The sequence below is a fragment of the Planococcus citri genome, chromosome 3, assembly GCF_950023065.1.
Source record: "Planococcus citri chromosome 3, ihPlaCitr1.1, whole genome shotgun sequence".
NCBI lineage: Eukaryota > Metazoa > Arthropoda > Insecta > Hemiptera > Pseudococcidae > Planococcus > Planococcus citri.
This window is the reverse complement of record NC_088679.1, coordinates 14,007,928-14,029,366: the sequence shown is the minus strand read 5'-3', so window position 1 is coordinate 14,029,366 and position 21,439 is coordinate 14,007,928. Positions and strand designations below refer to the sequence as shown.

General features: G+C 31.5%; 1 protein-coding gene across 3 annotated transcripts in view; it reads right to left on the bottom strand.

The window, feature by feature from the left end:
• Positions 1-21,439, bottom strand: part of LOC135841626 (phospholipid-transporting ATPase IA-like) — a 52,913-nt gene that overhangs the window by 155 nt on the left and 31,319 nt on the right. For 2 of the 3 annotated variants that reach the window (XM_065358668.1, XM_065358669.1), the window contains exon 3: positions 13,477-13,961. The exons of the other annotated variant lie outside the window; for it this stretch is intronic. The gene's annotated coding sequence lies outside the window, so the exon portion shown is untranslated. Of the gene's footprint in view, positions 1-13,476; positions 13,962-21,439 lie in introns of those variants that run through there. 3 annotated transcript variants of the gene reach the window in all.

The window sequence follows — 21,439 nt, the reverse complement described above, 5'->3', positions numbered from 1 at the left end:
AAATTACTACATTAATTTCATTATTCAACCAGCGTACCTAAGCGTTTTTATACAAATTAACTGCTGCTCGAATGAAATAAAACAATCGTTTTATGCTTACTTGATCGTATAACGAGCGAATTTACACACATTAAATATAAAGTAGTTTTATAGAAACAAAACGTGTGCATACAAAATTTAATGAAAATGTGTAGGTTGACGTTTTTAGAAATGATGTAGGTAGGTATTGATTTAGGTTAGGTATATCTAGGTACATAGTTGGACGAAAATTATGTGAATATTTTTCAATTTTCGGGATAGTCAACACAACAGTTCATTATAAATATAATTAATTTTTCATTTTTTAAAAATAAATTTGAATTTAATTTTTCGTAATTTAAATTCTAATTTTGACTAACTCCCAATTCACCCAATTTTTCATTTCTTTTTTTTTAAATTTGAGAAGAAGCTGAATTTTAATTTTTCTAATTTTAGAAAGTTTTCAAATTTTATATTTCAAGATACAAAAAATAAATGGATAAAAATTAAGGTAATCAAGTTGAGATACCTGAAAGTTAGAGGGTCTATATGTACATAAACAGTAAATTCTACTTTCGTCTTTCAACCCCCTAAGTATAGGTATATTTTTTGAACTTCCAGCGACCTTTTGACTTTTCCAGTTCTTGTTATAAATTCATTTCAAGAAGAAATTTTCCAGCACCTTGGGATGAATCTTCTCCATCCCCCCTCTCCCCCTTTCTTTCAGAACCTCAGAAAGATGAGAAACGGATCTTGTACTCCCCTCCCCCCTTCTGTACCTATCTACCTACCAGCTGTCTTTTTTGCTCTTTTGAATAGGTAGGTATGTACATTGATACGTGAAATACTGAACCCATATTGTAACCAAAAAAGTAGGTCATTAAGTAAATACACAATAATTAATTTCAACAATTCATGCCACGCCTATTTCTGAAAGAAAAAAAAGCAACAAAAGCAGGTAGATAATTCATTAGTATATTATAGTATTTGAATTGACGAAAAAATGAACAAAAAACTTACTAATTTTGATCAAAAACTACAATTTTGCCCAATTTATACAACTCTAGTGAAATTTCTCTCTAATAAAAAAATAAAAATAAAAAAAAACAAGTAGAGTTGAGTAAAAATTTTCTGCTCAACGAGTTTTTAATTGAAAAAAAGTAAAAATTGATTCTCATTCGAGAGTACCTAGGATTGTTTGTGACATTTTTTAATGGTAGGGATTAGAAGGTAAGTAATTTTGAACGATTTTGATGATTTGGCAGTAGATATTTTCAAAAGCTATTAAAATTAATAAAAATTATTAAGAACCGGTGAAATTTGGCTGAATTTGGCAAAAATATTCTTAAAATGTGCTTAAAATCATTAAAATCTAGGAACTAAAAAATTGATACCTATTTCAGCAAAAATTTGTAAAAATTTTCTAAAAGTTGCGTAGAACGTCATAAAAACACGTCAACAATTAAAACAGCCTAAAAGGATTTAAAATTCATCAAAAAGTGATTAAATTTGAGGAAAATTTGGCCAAAGGAGGAGTTGCGATAAGGCCATTTTTTGGCCCCACCTAGTTTTCAACTCAACCACTCTAAAAATGTTGTAATAAATGTCCGAAATACAAATCCGTGGTTAGTTAACCCAAAATGACCATTTTTTGGGGTCCAGGGGTTCCCAAAAATGCGAATAAAAAAATAATTTTAGGAACCACTGAGTATCATTTTCAAAAACTTTTTTAGCGTTAAATATCTTTTTGAATCTGATAAACGTTATGTGAGGTGATTTTCTTGCTTTCGACCATGGTGGACAGAAATTTGGGGGGGTTTCAATTTGTTCAAAATTTTGGAACCACCATTTTGATCTTACCCCTTTGAACCTCGCTAAAAAGCTTTTCACAGTTTATTAGTATCTGAAAGACCTCCATCCTACCAAATTTTAAGCTCAATAAAAATTTTCGCTGGTACTCAAAAATCAAATTTTCCAATTTTTCGTAATTTCGATATTTTGGGAACCCCTGGAAAACTATAAACCTAGGATTTGCGTCAAACGTAACGTTTTGAGGCATACATATTATATTCAATAATCTAGATGAAAAAGTTGAATTAAGCTCCCTGTATATTCGTAATTTTGAACCCTTTTTTTAGAGCCTCCCATTTTAGGCACCCCTAAAGAAGGCGTTTATGCATAATTTTTCAAAAAAATTGAAGAATTTACATTTGAAACACACCAGCAAGTGCTCGATAATTTTTCGAATGATTTTTCCAGTAACTTTCAAAATTTAACTGACGATAAAATCACGTTGTCACGATTTCAACATAGTAAAAATCTCAGAATTTGACCCAAAATAGCTCAGTTTTGAAAGTTACTGGAAAAATCATTCGAAAAATTATCGAGCACTTGCTAGTGTGCTTCAAATGTAAATTCTAATAAACTGTGGAAAGCTTTTTAGCGAGGTTCAAAGGGGTAAGATCAAAATGGTGGTTTCAAAATTTTCAACAAATTGAACACCCCCTCCCCCAATTTCTGTACACCCGGATCGAAAGCAAGAAAATCATTTCACATAACGTTTATCGGATTCAAAAAGATATTTTACGCTAAAAAAGTTTTTGAAAATGATACTCAGTGGTTCCAAAAATTATTTTTTTATTCGCATTTTTGGGAACCCCTGGAGCCCAAAAAATGGTCATTTTGGGTTAACTAAACACGGATTCGTATTTCGGACATTTATTACAACATTTTTAGAGTGGTTGAGTTGAAAACTAGGTGGGGCCAAAAAATGGCCTTATTGCAACTCCTCCTTCAGCAAAATTATATAAAACGTCAGTTTAAAATGACACTGCAATTTTTCGTCAAATTTCACTAAATTTAAACGTTTTTTTGATTTTTTTTTTTACTTACTTTGATGCTGTTTTCTAGTTTTTTAGCATTATTTTCAGCATGTTTTCACAAATTCTTTGAGAAAATTTTGCTTTTCAACTTTCTATAACAAATGTTACAGAGATTTCATCAAACTTTGATCGTTTTCATCTTTTTGATGATGCTTTTGTACTTTTTATGTAATTTTTAAAAAGTTCGAAGTCCAGAGTTCGGACGTTTTATGCAACGTCATGTTAAAAACTGTTTAAAACAGCGTTTAAAAAAATAATAGAGTTTTAAACAAAACAAAAAAAGTTTGAAACAACATGTTTAAAACATGTTTTTTTATACCAACTTTTTTTTCCAAATTTTTCAGTCCGTTTTTGTATTTTTATTGAGAAAAAGGGATAAAAATATAAAATTTTTAGTGTTTTTATTTTAAACAAAAAAAGAGGGATTTAAACAACAAAAAATCGTTTTGTTTTTTTCTAAAAAAAAATACCTATCATGATATTTTTAACATAGCTGTCTATTTCAATAATGGTTTATGCAGTCTGCGCTGAATTTTGCAAAATTCTCTCAAAACTTCCTCAGTTGTCAGCGATTTTCAATGACTTTATTGCTTTTTTAAAATGCTTTCATGCTATTTTACTATTTTCAAATGTACTTCAATTTTTTTTTTTGCAAATTTGGCTAAATTTTACTAGAATTTCTCCATTTTTTGATAATTTTTATTGATATTAAATTAATCAAAATTATCAAAAACTGAGGATTGCTTTTAAAAGTGTTTCCATGTAATTTTAAACATTTTTTGATAATTTCGACTGATTTTCGCCAAACTACACTGAAATTTTATCATTTTTCGTAGTACTGAGCTGACCGGTTTTTACTTGAAATTTGTCGAAAAGCACTTTCAAGATGTTAAAAGTCTAGAAATGTGTAGATGAAAATGACATTTTTAGCAGTTCTATATCAATGTTAACTAGAGTAAAAAATAAATTTTATTTTTAAAAAATAGTTTCAAACATTTTTTAGAAGTTTAAAAATACGTCCGAGAAATTGAAATTCCAGCACTGAGCTTCCCTGTTTCAAAAATGCAACTATACAATTTTGAAATTTAATAGAACGCGTTTTGTGTAAATTTCAACCTTCGAAAATCCACCAGATGAAGCTCCAGAATAACTACTGAAAACGTTTCAAAATTATTACTAATTGGTTCAGAGGGAGGGAGGGAGGGAAGGGGCATGTACTCCAAGTTTCAGCTTGTCGAGTCAAATTAGTTGAAATTTTGAGATGAATTTTTGTATTTCTGAGGGTTCGTCAGGGATAGTAGGTGGGTTTTCTTTTATCTGTAGTGTAAGTCTGTTTTGTTTTAGTTGGGGACAGTTGAAAAGTATGTGTTGGATGGATATGGGTTCGTTTCTGCAAAATTGGCATGAGGGTTTTGGTTCTTTTTGGTATAAGTGGTTATGAGTAATTTTTGTGTGGCCTATTCTTAGTCTGGTAATCAGGATTTCTTCTTTTCTGTTCAGGTGGCCTAGATTTTTCCAGGGGAGAGTAGTTTTTTTATGTTGGAAGAGTTTGTTTGAAGTTTGTTGTGACCAAAAGTTCTGCCAGTTAGTAAATGTGTTGTGAGTGATTAGAGATTTAATGTCATCAGGAGTGAGAGTGGTAAGAGGGGAGGGGTAGCGGCTGTTTTTGCTAATCTATCAACAGTTTCGTTTCCAGTGATACCTATGTGGCTGGGAACATACATGAAGCTAATTGAGTAATCATAATATTGAAGGTTAAAAAGGGACTTATGTATGTCTTGGACTATGGGGTGGTCAGAAAAAATGTTTCGAATGGATAGCAGTGAACTTAGTGAGTCGCTTTGGATTAAGAATTTTTTATTTTCTGATTGAATGGAAATTATGTCTATTAGGCAATGTTTTATGGCAGTGAGTTCAGCAGTAAAAATTGAGGCACAGTTGTGAATTTTGAAACTGAGAACTTTGTCATTAATTGAGTAAGCATAACCAGTATGAATATTAGAAATTTTTGAACCATCTGTGAAGCATAAGTTATATTCAGTATAGTTTGATAACAGTTCTAAGTAATGACTCTTGATTAATAATGGGGAGTGATCATGTTTTGGGTAGTTTCTTAAGTAAAATTCCATCTGTATAGGTTTGAGAGACCAAGGGGAATAAGATATTGGTTGATGTATTAGGTTTTTTAGGTCAATTTGTAGGTTGTTCATATTTTTGATAAATTCTGGGATTGGACCTGAAGTATGGAGGAAATGCTGAGAGCTGTAGACATTGAGTGACCTTTGAAGAGGGTGAGATGGATTATTTGCAACAGTTGTTAAGAATCTGTTTGTCATGAGAATTTTCCTAAAATCAGGAGGAAGCTCTGCTGCTTCACAATAAATACTATCAATTGGAGACGAATAGAGAGCACCTATGCAGATGCGCAAGGAGGAATTTTGAACAGTTTTGAGAATGTTAGTAGTTTTATTTGACAGGTTTGTAAAGCATGGACTTCCATATTCAATTTTACTACGTATCAGAGCTTTGTACAAGTGAAGTAATAGTTGGCGTGATGGGTTATACTTTGGATTTTTAACAATTTTTAGTAAATTTAGACGTTTGTTAAGTTGAGCTTTTATGTTGAGAAAATAAGGCGTCCAAGTAAGTTTTTTATCAAAAGTAAGTCCAAGGAATTTAGTGGTTGGTTTAAAAACTAAAGGATGTCCTTTGAATTCAAGGATAGGTTCTGGGTAGGTTTTATTTCTCTTGGTAAAAAGTATACAGTGAGTTTTAGATTCAGAAAATGTTAGTCCATTTGTTTCAGCCCATTTTTCAATACAATTTAGAGTTTTTTGGATCATTTCTGAGGCTAGTTTGATGTTATTTGAACGTATTGAAATGTTTATATCATCTGCAAAAATTCTTAAGGAAAGAGGTTGAGGAATAATACTACAGATATCATCAATTAGGAGTATAAATAGGATGGTGCTAAGCACAGAGCCTTGAGGGACTCCATTTTCAATATCAAAAAGTTCAGAGTATGTATTTTCAATTCTGACTCTAAAGGTACGATTTGATAAAAAGTTTTGAATAAAGTAAGCTAAATGCCCTCGAATCCCTATAGAATGTATTTTTTGAAGTATTTTGTATCTCCATGCTTTGTCAAAAGCTTTTTCAAGATCAAAGAAGACTGAGAGTACAAATTCTTTATTTTGAAGGGCAGTATTGATTTCCTGTGTAAGACTAAAAAGATGGTCCAGAGTAGATCTTTTTTTCCGAAAGCCACTTTGAAAAGAACTGAGGGAATTTGTAGAGTCAATATACCAAGTAAGACGTTTCATAACCATTTTTTCTAGAATTTTACATGGGACAGAAGTTAAAGAAATAGGCCTGTAACTGGAGGGAAGGTGAACATTTTTCTCAGGTCTAAGTATGGGAATGACAGTTGCAGTTTTCCATGTTTGAGGGAAGGAATCTGAAGACCAGATTATATTATAAAGGTGTAGTAAGTCATTTTTACTGGTGTCAGAAAGATGTTTCAGCATAATTATATGGATGAATATCATCTGGTCCAGGTGATGAATTTTTGATGTTGTGGTTTAAACAGTACAGTAGTTCGTTTATAGAGAAAGGTGCATTGTATGGTTCAAGGTTTATCAGATGAAAAATCAAGTACTAAGTTTTCAGTTTGGTTTTTGATTGTTTGAAAAGCTTCACTATAGGAACTTGTTGCTGAGACTTTAGAAAAAGATTGAGCCATGGTGTTAGTTATGTTATCTAATGAAGTAATAATGTCATTGTTGTGGAGAAGATATGAAATGTCAGATGGGACATAGCAGCCTTTTAATATTTGTATTTTAGTCCACATTTCTTTTATACTAGTACTGTGAGTGATATTCAACATAAATTTGGTCCAACTATCCCTTTGTTTTGATAGATTTGTTCGGCAAGCAATTGCTCTTTTTTTCTTAAAGTCTATGAGATTGTTAGTAGAAGGATATTTTTTTTCATGCTCTTTCAATTCAGCTTTGTTCGGTTCAAAAAAAAAAATTGTTGGTTGGGATACCTCCCTTGTAAGTGTAAGAAATTAGGAATTGACTTGAATCTGGGTTTTATTTTTTTGCAGAGTGAGTCAAGGAAGGATGAGAGAGGGATAGAGATGTGCAGTCTGAAAAGTGAAAAGTGAAAAGTACTTTTCTTTCAATGAAAAGTTGAAAATCCAAGTTCCTACTTTTCACTTTTCACTTCATTTTTCAGTTTTCACTAAAAAAAAAGCCCAATTAATTTACTCATCAGAGATCACTGACCTCATTGATGAAGTCAAATATCAAATTTCACTCTCTCCACTCCTCCACATTCGCAATTCAGCACCCATTTTTTATATTTTTCACTACATTTTTTTCAAAACTGAAAAAACCAAAAATGTTAGAGGCTCTAGAAAGGCTCAAAACTACCACTATTTAATTAATTAGGTGGAAAAAAATGATTTTGTTTTTTTTGTGTGTTTTAGATAGGCAAAAAATACATCAATTTGAAGCTCTTGCAGAGAGCTTTAAAATGAGACTCACACGATTTACTTTTCTTCACAACTTTTCATACTTTTCAATGAACTTTTCACTTTTCATGTCACCAAAATTACTTTTCTGAAAAGTGCACATCTCTAGAGGAGGGAGTAATTTTAAAAAAATGAATTTTAAATTCTTTGAACCTTGTTTGGATGATTTGAGAAGGGGTAAGGTTCTCACTTCTCAGTCTAACTCTAAAATTATCGGTCAAGTACTCATCGCTGACGTGAAAACAAAAAAAGAAAAAGAAAACTAGTTACAGCTTCAATCGATTGAATTTGTTTCTAAAAACTCGACAAACACGCCTTATGATTTCATTGTACCTACGCCATAAAGTTAGGTAGGTACTCATACCACTTGAACTTATCTACCTCATGGCTCATTGTGGTTTTTTTAATTTAATTTTTTCTTTCATTTCCAACATCAAGTTGAAGTATCTTACTTAGGTATCGTAAAATTCAGAGAACTGCCACAGCCTAAATCACAGAATTATACATACCTATTACCTACGCATACCTTGAATCATCACATCATCGACTCAATTGTTCACCTAAAACCAGCACTCTCACTTTTCGTTATTACGATGAAGTAATTGATATGAAACCCAAATCGGACGATTACCTACACGAGTACCAAGACCAACAGTCAGAAAAGAAGAAACCTGACTAGGCCATAGACTAGGACCACTACCACCAAATTTTTCTGGAACTGACGTAATAGTTTAATAAACCAGATTAGGTACCAATAATTCTCTCGATACATACGTACGATTGCAACGTGGGCATACGAATACTTCATCGTCGTCATAAATCCATCCATATATAGGTAGTAGAGTTTTTTTTAAATATTCGCCAAAATTTATTTTTAGTTTTAGTTCAACCACAGCAGAAAAATAATTCAAATCGCGAATGGAAATCGATGACGATGAAGTATATCTAAATAAGCCTATATGCAATGTGTATGAAAATAACGGAAATTTACAGAACGATTTACCTAACCATCGTAACACGGTCGTCGTAAAGGAATTACATAATAATAACAGTGTACCTAATTACGTTCATGAAATCTTTCATATTTAAAATAGAACGATTCGGTAAACAAATTACGAATATAAATTATTCGAGCCAACCAGACGTTATAATATTTATCTAGATGTAGGTAAGCAGCAGTACTCGTATACATATAACCTACAAAATATGCTGTCTACGGTGTTTAACTCGATGGGAAGTTTTAATTTGGAATTATTTCAGAGTTTATGTGCGAGTACTTCGCCAACAAAACACATCGTTACTATAGTCTCTCCTTCTTCCCTCTTCCCTAATCACAGCATCAAAATATTATTCCACGCTTCTTTACACCAAATCGTTCAAGATTCATGAAATGAATATTTTTTTTTACGAATTTAAAACACCTAGAGTAAAATTTATTAAACTATAAGCAACATTGATTAGAATTGCGAGAGTTTACAACACGTATCTACTAACCACATAGTTCACAATTTGAGACTTCGTACTACGTGCCCTCATCACACCCCTCGCCCTTCCCCACAAAAATACGACACTAGGTAATACAACATAAACCTACATATGACATAATCTATACAGTAGCTAAGTTAATAATAACTTTCAAAGAAGTTAATGCACCGAAATCCACATCAAGCGTAGGTAGCTAAGTACTTAGTCAACTTCGATTCAAAATTAGCATGCATTTTCATTTGGCCATAAACTACGAGTATTAAAATCCTCGGTTTATAATTTACCAAGTTTATTATAGCCTAACTAACAACACAAAGTTTAAAGGAAGCGAGGATTTAAAGAAAAATGTGTAAAATGTAAAATGTTCGTTCTAATGAATCAATTCAACAGCAAATGAGCACTATTAAAAAAAAAAACTTTAAAGCGGGTAATTTTAGATACATAAATGCACGGAAGAAATGTTCAAGTTTTTTTTTTTTTTTGAACTACGCCTTTGATTTTGAACATAAATAGGTCAAGGATGATGAAATTACAGGATACCGCAAAAGGCGACATGATGTGGTGTATTTTGATATTATTTTAATGCGATAGTAGCCGTCTTGCAAGAAGACGTTATGGGTATAGTATTTTCCTTTGTAATTTAGGTACATGTACTCAAAGGTCATAGCACCGGTATCCTGTGGTTATAGTTATAGTGCAAAATACAAAAGGTGTATTTGCAAATGGTGCGGTGGTGGGGGAGTGAACGAGTGAATTTCATCATGAGTACCAACGTCATATTATATACGATCGTGTAAAGTTTCCCTGTTCAGTTAAAATGTATGTAAACATGCTGGGATACGTATACTTGAGGAAGTTTTTGAAAATTATAATAAAATCCACACTCCACAGCTATAAACAGATTTCAATACCGTTAGTTGAACGCTAATTCATTATCAAGATCAATTTTTAGAATTTCGTGGATCAACTCAAACTATACACATCTGACATTACCTATAAACCTACTACATCACCAGACATTTATTTAACGGTGGGGGGAGGGGGATTGAAATTCAAAAAATTAAACGATTTAGCCAATTGGAGAATTTTTAAGCTGTTTCAGAAAATTAGGGAATTTTGAATAATTTTGTATTTTGAGGGGGGGGGATTATATAAATTTCAAAGATATACAAAGTTTTGAAATTTTAAAAAATTGCTCAATTTTCTACAATCTCCAAGTTTTTAAAAATTGCCAAAATATCCAAAATTTTGAAAATTTCCAAAATAACACAATAATTTTAAGATTTTAATGCAGTTTTATATAAATTCAAAAATTGTTGAAAAATTTTACAAATTTTGATACTTGTTAATAATTCTGGCAAATTCAACACTTCTGAAATATTTCAGAAATTTGATGATTTCATTTTACCCTTAGAATCAACCAATTTTAACGATGTTGGAAAATTTTAAAATTTTGCATAAGTAATTTAATATGCCAATAAAATTTTAAAACACTACAAAATTGAGTTGAAAATTCTAAAAATTCTATGCAAATCTGAAAAAATTTTAAGCAATCCCAAAAATGTAAGAAATTAAGTACAACATATGGAGCAGACACTCAATCTCTTCTCAGAATCTATAGAGCTCTGATTCGCTCAAAATGTGATTATGGGTTGCCAAATTACTCATTAGCTAAACAGTTGACACTTGAATTACTGAACACTATTCATAACACAGCTCTTCGACTAGCTACTGGAGACCTCAGAACTACTCCTATATATACACTTATTAGTTATTATATCAGGAAGCATCTGAAATTCTCCCCTCTATACCATCAAAACTCATCCTTTCAAAATTTTTCATTCACCTTAAAACTGTTGACAGCGGCCTCTCTCTCACCATAGACTCAAAAATTGATCCCAATCTCCCATATGCTTATGACTCATATCTCTATAAAGTCTCCTCCATTCTAAACTCCATTCAGCTATATCCTCTTCCACCATTCTTTCCAGAAAATCCTACAAAAACTAAGAAGAATATTCTCTCATTTGATATGTACATCATTACTTGAACACACTCAACTAAATACCTACTCAAATCATCAAGAACTTTATTGCTCAGTATAATTATGTACCTAATGATTTCATTTCGTTTTACACCAATGGGTTGAAATCTGTGAATCGCTGTGGTTGTTCAGTTGTTTGTGATAATGAGGTTTTGCAATTTCCACTACGGCTGTGCTAATTCAGTATTATTTCATGTGAACTATATGCTATACTTACATTTTCAAACATGGTAATTGAGACTGAGAGCAGAGTCGACAAAGTTGTGATCTTCACCGATTCACTAAATTCCATCTCTTAACTAAGATCTAAATCTAAGCAACATTCAATTTCCTCAGAAATCTCATCTCTCCAACATGACATGAATGTTACCATAGCCTGGATTCCCACCCACTCGGGAATTTTGGGAAATGAAACAGCAGACTTAGCAGCAAAGCAGTCACTAAGGATTTCACCTGTACTAGAAACATGTGTTCCAGTGTCTGATATGATGGTAGCTGAACCCGAGTCCTGCACAGTGTAGTTAAAAAGTTATCTGCATTAGTTGTTGGACGAGTGCAGTAAGCTACCAAATATATGTAGCTCATCCAAAAGCAGTCATAAGTTATAACCGCATTAGCTGTTGCAATTATACCACCAAATGATTATTCTAACGTAACTAGTAGTTAAAATAACCACACTACCTGCAATTATACCGCGTTCTTATCAGAAAAATAATGTTTGCTTCCTTCTTATCTGTTTGATGAGTTGCCAAAATGTATTGATGAGACACCTACAGAACCGAAGCTAACTTACTGCTGCATGGGCAGGTAGTTGTAATTAGTCATTCATCAGTTGCACGCACTGACAAAACTAACTGCAATTAGTATTGTGTAGTTAGATTAAGCCTTAGCTCCTGCAGTTATCCGGCTATTTTAACTACACCGTGCAGGACTCTGATATGTTCACAGTTAATTCCCAGCCAAAGTCACACCACCAGGCACCAACATTCAAGATTTACCCAAGAAGCAGGCCGTTGCCTTATGCTGTGTATGTACATGCCATACCCTCCTCACCCACTCTCATCTGTTCAAAAAAGAATCCCCTCCAATATGCTCTACATGCAAAGTCCAACTCACCATCTCCCACATCCTACTCACTTGCCAAGATCATACCAATTTAAGAAACTCACTTAACTTTCCTAAAACCCTACCTGAAATAGATCATCACCCTTCAGTCTTACTCTCCTTTCTCCAAAAATCCAACCTCCTTTCATTAATGTAAGAGTAGGTATAAAATGACCCGTGACTCCTAGCCTTGTAGCTGTACAGGGTACGGTGACCAACCAACAGGTAACAGGTAGGTAAGTAAGATAAAAATTGGGAATTTTGCATAAATTTAAAAAAATCCAAAAACTGTACAAAATTAAATGATTTTTGTGAATTTTGGTGACTTTTAAAAAACCTAAAAATTGTAAAAAATTGAGAAATTTTGAAAAATTTCCAAATTTTGAATATCTTGGAAACTTTTAAAAAAATGGTGCTCGAAGATAATCAAAGAAATTAAAATTTTGTGCATTTTACCAATTTTTAAAAAAATGAATAAGCGTGAAAAATTGAGCAAAAATTGCAGAAAAAGTGGAAATTTTTTCTAAACTTATAGCAAAATTTTGTATAGAAATGTGACAATTGTAAAAAATTAAGCAATTTAAATTGCAAAATTTTGTCTACTTTTGTGTTGGAACTAATCAATTGCAAAATTTATCTATAGGTTCCAACTTAGGTATATAGGTACATATTTTGATAATTGAAGAAAATGTAAAAATTGTATAAAATGGAACTATTTTCAAAAACTTGAAAAATGTTTTTCAAAATTTTGAAAAAAAAAATCCAACAAATTTTAGAATTTTGTTTATTTTAAATCCTTTAGAAATTCTGAAAAATGCAAAATTTTGTATTTTTTGATAATTTTGGAAAGTTTTAGAATTTTAAGAACTCGAGCAATTCTGAAAAATTGCTAATTTTGCTTATTTTGAAAATATCCAAGTCAATTAGCAAAATTTTCATCAGTTTGGGAAAAATTTTGAAAATTTTCAACAACTTGGCAACGTTGACACATTTAAACAGGTTTTCTACGTTCAATTACATGCTGAAAAACTAGACACAGTTCTGATTTCGATTAAAGTTGAACTTTCAGGTTCTTTAAATCAAGAATGAAGCTATTTTTCAAAACTTGCAAGATGAAGAAAAAATCAAAAACAAAATGGAAATAATTTCAAATTCTTGACAATTTTTACTTTGGAACTTGATACTTATAGCCATATAAGTGATGTTAAAAGTTAAATTCCAAAAAGTAAATTTCAAATCAAATTTATCAGTATATTTTCAGAATACTATAATGAAAACGTTCTGACTATCTCCACGAGTCAAGAGAGAGGCAGAGTTGAGGGTTTGAAGGGATAGGGTATGCTTATAAAAATTGGAGTTTTTTTTACAATTGTTTCAAAAGACTGAAAAATAGATAATTTTTGCCATTCGTTTTAAAAATTTATTCTCATAAATACGATAAATGCAATATTTAAAAAAAAATGGTAACAATATTACAACTTATCAGTCATCACTTTTTCAAAAGTAATAAGTAATAACCACATATAAATTACGACACATCAAAAACCAAAAAAAAAAAGTCATTTAAAAAAGAACAATCAAAAAACAACGAGAAAATCGAAACAAAAGTCTTTTTAACGTAGGTATAAAATAACTAATTCATAAAGGATCAACCTTTCAATGATAAAAAAATTAATTCAACTTAAATTAAAGGACAAAAAAAAACAACTCTCACGTCACGTCGTCAACATAAACATAATATAGGTAGGTAGTAATAATAGTAAAAATACTCTGGTACGAAAAGAAATACGATGATGGAAAATATATAGGTAGGTATAGGTAATCAATGGCTTCAGGATCGAATTAACTTCTGCCATTGTAACGATTCAGTTCAACGATCAACACAAATCGACTGGAAATGTCAAAAAAAAACCATCGAATACATTTAAAAGATGGAGATAAAAAAATGAAAATAAAAATTATCAATTGAAAAAATACTAATAATCGTAAAAAATCTACTAATTTTATTTCTCAACGCAATCTACGTTCTCAAAATCCTTCCTTCTCTCTGTTCACCTGCCAAGATTAAAAATTCATTCCTTCTTACGAGATCAAAACCAAAAGTGACGGTCAACCGATGGCTATTTAATGAAAAATTTCACGCCTTCAAGGCTCTAGCATCTTGTTCTGTCATATCTTCATACATTCGCGAACTGAATTCCTCATTTACGTAGTTTTCAGTGGCAAACAAAATGAGCAGGTATAGAATGGACCTACGTATTCGAATAATAAACGTAATGTGGGAAATGAGCAATATATATTTCAAGGTTTGACGTAAATTCCCACTTATTCAGGTAGGTCTGCTTCTAACGTACTCGTATTAATATTAATTATTATGTATACTTCGTAAAATACCTCAAAGGATACCCCACCCACCCAGCTGCAGAGAGCCAAAAATTCCACCTGAATGAGGAGTGAGGACAAAATACCTAAGTACAAGTGAATATTAAGTTTTTTCAACCTCACAGAATAAAATCATAGTTAAAAATTCAATCAAGAAAAAAATTCAAAATATTGAATAAAATATTTTATGACCCTCGTTTTGGAAAATCTAGGTCAAAGTCAAGTCTTTTTTTCATCAAAAATAAGAAATATTCGAACATTAAGTAAGATCTCAACTGAAAACACACACAGTGAGGGGAAAAGGACGAAGAAAACACAACGCAAACACTGCCAAAAATAAAAAATAAATTACCCTATCAATCGAAATATTTTAAAGTCTTCATCAAACTAGAAATATTCCAAGTATAACTTCCTCTTCGAGATTGATTAAACCTACTCGACAAAATCTGTCAATTTTCTCCTCCTTTTTTCACCCCATCACCTCCCCCACGAAGACAACTCGCAAACAGCCGGTCACTAAGGAAATTCAACCGAGGCACGACACGAACACAGACAGCTTGAGCCAGCTCGTAAATTCGTGTCCTGAAAAGGAGAATTATGTAAATAGTAACGACCTAGCTTGGCATTTTACAATTAAATCATTCTATGACGTCAACGACTTTTACTATACGCCCCCGGTGAACCCATCAAGTATATTGATAAAATTCAATACCCAGACCAGACCAACATTAAAATTAGGTACATATTTACTTTACGTACAAATGGTATACATATACATACATTAGTATCATTATGCTTTGATTTCAATCCCCCTTCCTTATTATAAGGACCTACCTAATTACCCTGTAAACACATCTACCTTGAACCATTCGCCTATTTATTCGGACAGCGTGATAAAAAGTGTTTGAAAAGGTCCAGTCGACAGTCACCAAACACCAAACAGATTGAAATAAGTAATTATGTAATGAATTCGACGATGTCGATATGGATAGGTGCTGAATGGCAAGAGGTAATACTAATTAGTAGGTATACCTATATCTTTTTTAATACGATGACTACTCGGATAAGTCGAATGGTTGGTGATTAGCTCATCATATAGGTGGATCGTTTAAAATAACAATGTATATTCGTTAAGCATGCGTAAACACCTTCATACAGGTAGACTTCCTATTAATTATCAATATCTCGCAAGGAAAAAATAACGATGGTTCTACTACTTCTACTAAAAAAAAAAAATTCAACTGAAAAAAAAATAAGGAAGACTCATAGAAGCTGAAATGATTATTTTTCATTTCAAACTACATATACAAGTTTCTCAAAGTTTGTGGGTTATTTCCATCTGGAATTTTAAAAAAAAATGACATAGATTGAAAAAATTATGCAACTCTTTTCTCCAATCTTGGAATTTTTCACAACTTGGCAATTTTTAAAAACAGTACCCAATAATTTTACTTACAACTAAACACGCAGCTAACTAACTGTAGTGTTCTTTTTTTAGATTATATTATAGTGCATTACATCTACATAAGTGGTATTTTTAAAACGAGCTTTTTAACGTTGTACATAAAGTCAGTATTGCCATTTCCGGAAACGAAAAAAGACAATATATCGTAGAAAACTGTCAAAATTCTTGTTCGACTGTTTTGAAAGTTTTTTATTTTATTTTTTTATTGCTGATTTTACTATAAAAAATTTCAAGATGCAGAAGTCCTTGTCAAAACCCTATTTTTCAAACATTTTTGATGAATATTTTCATTCAAAATTCCTACTCAATTTTAAAACTGAAAAAATTAACGTTTTTTTTGCATAAAAAAACATATTACACTTATTTTGGATTTTGACGAAAAATGGCAAATACTCGTAAGTTTATTTTGAGTGGGAAACCACCTGAAAAAAATTGAGCTTCCTACATTAGTTGTAGTACAGTAAGCTGAGTCAAGGATCCACAAAATTGGGTAATTTAAAAAAAAAACACGGTTTTTTGAAAGTTTTGAATTGTGCCATCCTTGCAGTACCTCGACTTCCCCTCCCACCCCCCTAGTGCAATGTTCACCTTCTTTCTTACTCATAGAATTATTTCATGGTTTTTTTCAAACTCCATTTTGGAAAAACTAATGCTGGATTAATGCTTATCAGGCTAAAGTGTCCTCTTCACCCCCCTAAACCTTTTTTCGGATCATTTTTATCAAATTTTCAAAATTCATACAATTTAAACAAAAAATGGGAATTTGAACAATTCGATTGAAATGATTGCAAAAATTGTGATACTTGGGGTATTTTAACCTACGAGGCTACGAAGTACGAACTCAGAGTAGATTTTTCTGAAATGAAATTTTTAACAGATTAAGAAGTTCAAATAGTGCCATAAAATTCATATGAAATGACCAAAACGATTTAAAAGTGGTATAAACCAAAAATAAATAACCGTAGTTCAAGGACAGGAGACTCCATTTTTTTCTTCAATATTTCCACACTTTTTCTATGTAGGTAGAGGTACGTAGCTCTTATTTTGTAGATCATTATTAGATCGATTGCACAAACAGTGTTTTTTTGATATTATTATTTTTTCGAGGAGAAAAGAAGGGAAGTTTCAAAACAAAAAATAACACTTGCTTAAAATATTTTCTTATTTGAAAATAATTGAAATATTATTCCAAAATCGGAAAAATTCGTTTCAAGTCAGAAAAATCCGCAGAAAAGTTGAAAATTTTTTCCAAAATTCTTAAGAAAACGCATTCAAAATGATGACAGAAAAATTAAATGGATATGAACCTACGAGTATAAATAATTTTCAAAAAATCGTACTTACACAAAAAAAATATTGGAAATGTCCTATACCTACAATCAAGTTTATCAAAATCCTTTCGAAATTTCGAATAAATCCATTCAAAATCAGAACCTCTTCAAAAATTTCAAAAAAATAACTACATATTATTTAAAATTAGAAAAGTGTGCAAAATTTGTTCGAAAATTCATTTAGAATCCTTACAAAATCATGATGAAAATTCGGGGGAAAAAACTTAATTTTTGCAGAATTGACTCACGTGTGACCCAAAAAGCTGACTACCTGAAATCACTTCAAGTGACCAGGATTAGAGTGACTGGCACGAGTCCAAATTTGAGTGTTTTTATTCGTAACTTCGAGAAAATCAGAAAATAGCTTTCACAAAAAATTGTAAAAATTGAACTGGATGCTTAAAATTTTTATGAAAGCCTTTCTTCGCCATTATTTTAATTTTTCCAAGGTTTTGTAACCAGTTTCGGGCAAGTAGGTGTAAAAAAGCGAATTCTTGTCGAGTCAATTGAGAGAAAAATTGGCAACAAACAACAATGATAGAAAATTCAATTCAGAACCTAACTATGTATCTACACTTTTTTTTTTAAATATAAATTTGAGGCCAAATTTCGAAAAAATTTCAATTTAGAAATTTTTGGATGGGTATGTATGTACACAAATTGTTTGAAAAAATGTAAAATCAACTGACAATTTTTCAAATTGTTTGATTTCGACATTTTTTGAACTTTTTATCCGTTTTAAGGATCATATTCACATTTTTCAACATTTAGGGTAATGTTTTTCAGAAAAAATTTGGAACTCTAAAAATACTTTCAGTTCTTGGTCGCTCATTTTAAAAGTGGGTCAAAAAACGAAAAAAAATATACATCCAAAAACAACGATCTATGTATAAGATTTCAGCAGCCAAATTGAATTCTTGAATTTTTCACACAAATGACAGGAAATTCCCCATCAAAAAACTTGCAGGATTTCGAATTTTTTGACCATGGAAAGCTAAAATTTTAAACCACCACAATATCAACCAAAATCTAAACATGACATTTTTCGATTTTCAAAAAGTTTCTTATTCACTCGTTTTCCTCGCTTCTCCCTCTCAAAAAAAATACAAAATATTAATCTAAAGAATTCTTTAATTGCAAATTTTGGTCAAAAAAAATCTAATACCAATTCTTCTACGTTATTCATCATTAATGAAAGCTCTTTATAAATACGAGTGTTCTCAGCTGGAGCATTGTGAGCGACGATTGTTATACACGAAAGTGTGTCAAAAAATGATGAATTGATTTGTTTTAATTTGATTTAACAGCCTGGCAATCCAATTTAAAGAAATGAAATTTATATTTTCGCCAACACACAATTATCGAGTTGCAATTTAAGAATCAGCTTATCCTTTATTTTCCTACCATTTTTAGACCAACTTCAAAAAACAATTTTTTTTCAATTTTTCTAAGCCAAAAAAACATCTTAAACTACCCAATGCATCTTATACCTAATTTGTAAAAAAAAAAAACAACTGAAATTCAAACAGGAGCTCACGTAAAGCCAGAAGAAGATTAAGGCAATGAAAGGAAAGGAAACATGCAAAAAATGCACCTTACACGACAACTTTCATAGCAAAGAACACTTCCTGACACCTAACTCGACTTTTACACGAGAGAAAATTCAAAACAAAAGCAGGAAACATGAAAAAAAAATACACATTGGAAAAAATGAAAAAAACACAGTTTTAAAATTACCCTGAAATGTGTTACATTTCAACGATATATTTCATTATCACACGCAACCGCACTTTGCAATTTACTAGGTAGGTAACTCGAAAGGCTCAACTTTGTATACTAGTTATAACCATCAACATTTTTATATCTAGTTAAAAAATCACCCCTGTAAACCTATAGGTAAGTACAACAAAATTGCACAATTTCACATCAACGATAAGAAAAAATACCAGCTAATAACAAAGAGAAAGAAAAAGAAGGCAAAACACAGTGAGTTTAGTTCCAGGTTTAAGTATCAGTATATTACAACATAGAACTTGAACGCTTTCAAAATTTTTCATCATTATAATTATTATCCTAATGGAGGAAAAAACGAGTGGAAAATTACCTAAAAGGTATTAAAATGAATAAAAAATGATGCTCGAATAGGAATTTTCAATTTTTTCAATTTTTATTAGCGTATGGAGTTGGTCGGGTCATTTTTTATTCATAGGTACTTTTCTATACCTATATACGTAGGTGTAGGTACATAAATACATACGAGGTATTCACACGCGTAAACCTAAACGTATACATTAAACGATCGCACGTTTATCGTTAAATATTAATTACTAGAATTAAAGGAAAACATTCCCCCATTATGATGAAATAATACAAATTGTACGATGTACGTAAGGCATGCTTTGTTTCACGATAAGCATTATTTTCTCACTGCAAAGCACAGGCTGCAGCTGAACTGATAAGATGGAAATACAATATAAATGAAATTCCAATGTAAAAATTAATCGTTTCTGGGTTCATTTCTACAGTTCGAAATCTTGGGAAATGATTTTTTTTGTGCATTATAATATGTATTATTTAATTAAGCTGACTTTACTGCTAAAATGAAATGGAAAAAAGAAGTTTTCAGCACCCCTCAACTCCTTCTTTCTCTCCCGATGAGAATAACGATTGAAAATCATGACTCATTTTTCAAAAAAAATATTTCTCCCACATTCATTCGTTTCATAAAAATAGACAACAGATAAAATATTACTATCGTTACATTGCAAATAGGAAGCAAATAAATGATGATAACGAATAAAAAAATTGATCTCACGTGCCACTTTACAAACACGTTTCCAATCGAAACCCAAAGAGAGGAAATATTCGCAACGGCGATTAATTGGAGCACAAAAAACACGGTATATTCTGCACCATGCTCAGCTCGAGACTCATTCAACCGCGAATAAGATAAGAAAATTCATCGAAATATCGATTAATTTGTAATTTGGATTCGTTTAATTCGGATTGCATTTATTCCTTAATTTTTTTTCTCAGCTGAATTGGTCATCTCATCTGACGTGAGAAAACCCTTTTCCACTCGAATTCCTTCCATTTCTCTGTACACATGTCTACTTTCATCTAGTAAATGGTAATTTCAAAGAAAATACACCGCGGTTCGTTTCAAAGTTAGAAATCATACTGTAAAAGGAAACCCAAAATCAAGATATGATAATTCAAGTTCATCAGAAATCAATTCATCATAAAAAAAATTCGATTCGGTTTTTCGTAGAAAAGGTCCGACATTTTTTCGTCGAACTTTTCAAATGAATCAGAATAGAATGTATAATGTGGGATGAGAACAGAACAGACAGAAAGTGACTGACAAAAAAAAATATTATTTTCATTCATCAGATTTAAATAATGACTACTCGAAATTTTTTTCCAAATACGTGTGAAATTCAAAAGAATTGACAAAAAACATCCCCTTTTTAAAACGTCTAAATCATTTAGGTATAGAAACGTTTATCTTTCGATCGTTCTCTGTTGTATGCAAATTACTTTTTTTTTTTTTTTTTTGCAGTTCTTGGTTCTTCTAACGAATATATTGATCTATCTGCACAAAGATCACCACACCACTGGCCTCGATTCTTTTATCATCAATACGTACTACACGCTACGAACTACATTAGTGGTCTTAAAATAATTATCGCCTTCCTATCTTTCTTTTTATCATTCATCATTGTTTTTCAACACCCAGCAATGCATTAGAGGAACCAGATGAACGTGTGCATAGGTCGAATTAATAATATCATTCGAGCTCAATAATGAAAGAGAAAAAAGGTACCCACGAACCAACCCACGAGTAATCATTCACAAGGAAGACTAATTATACTCGTATCATTATTAAAAACGAGAAAATGAAGAGAAAAAATAACGTGCATGCAGTTCATCACACGTGGTAAAGATTACTTTATGCTCGTGTTCACCTTCTTCTTCGAGCATCGAGAAACTCGGTAGGTACCGAAAGACCTATGTAGGCTACGTGTTCGGAATAATATTTACTTTTTGTATACTCTTCTTCTCTTTTTTAATTAATTAACAGTGCCCACACAACATCGTTCAGTTTCCGGACCAAGCAACAAGAGATATTTTACTCGTTTAATTTGACGAGTTAAAGAAAGTGCGATCGAGTATTTGTTTCATAATTCC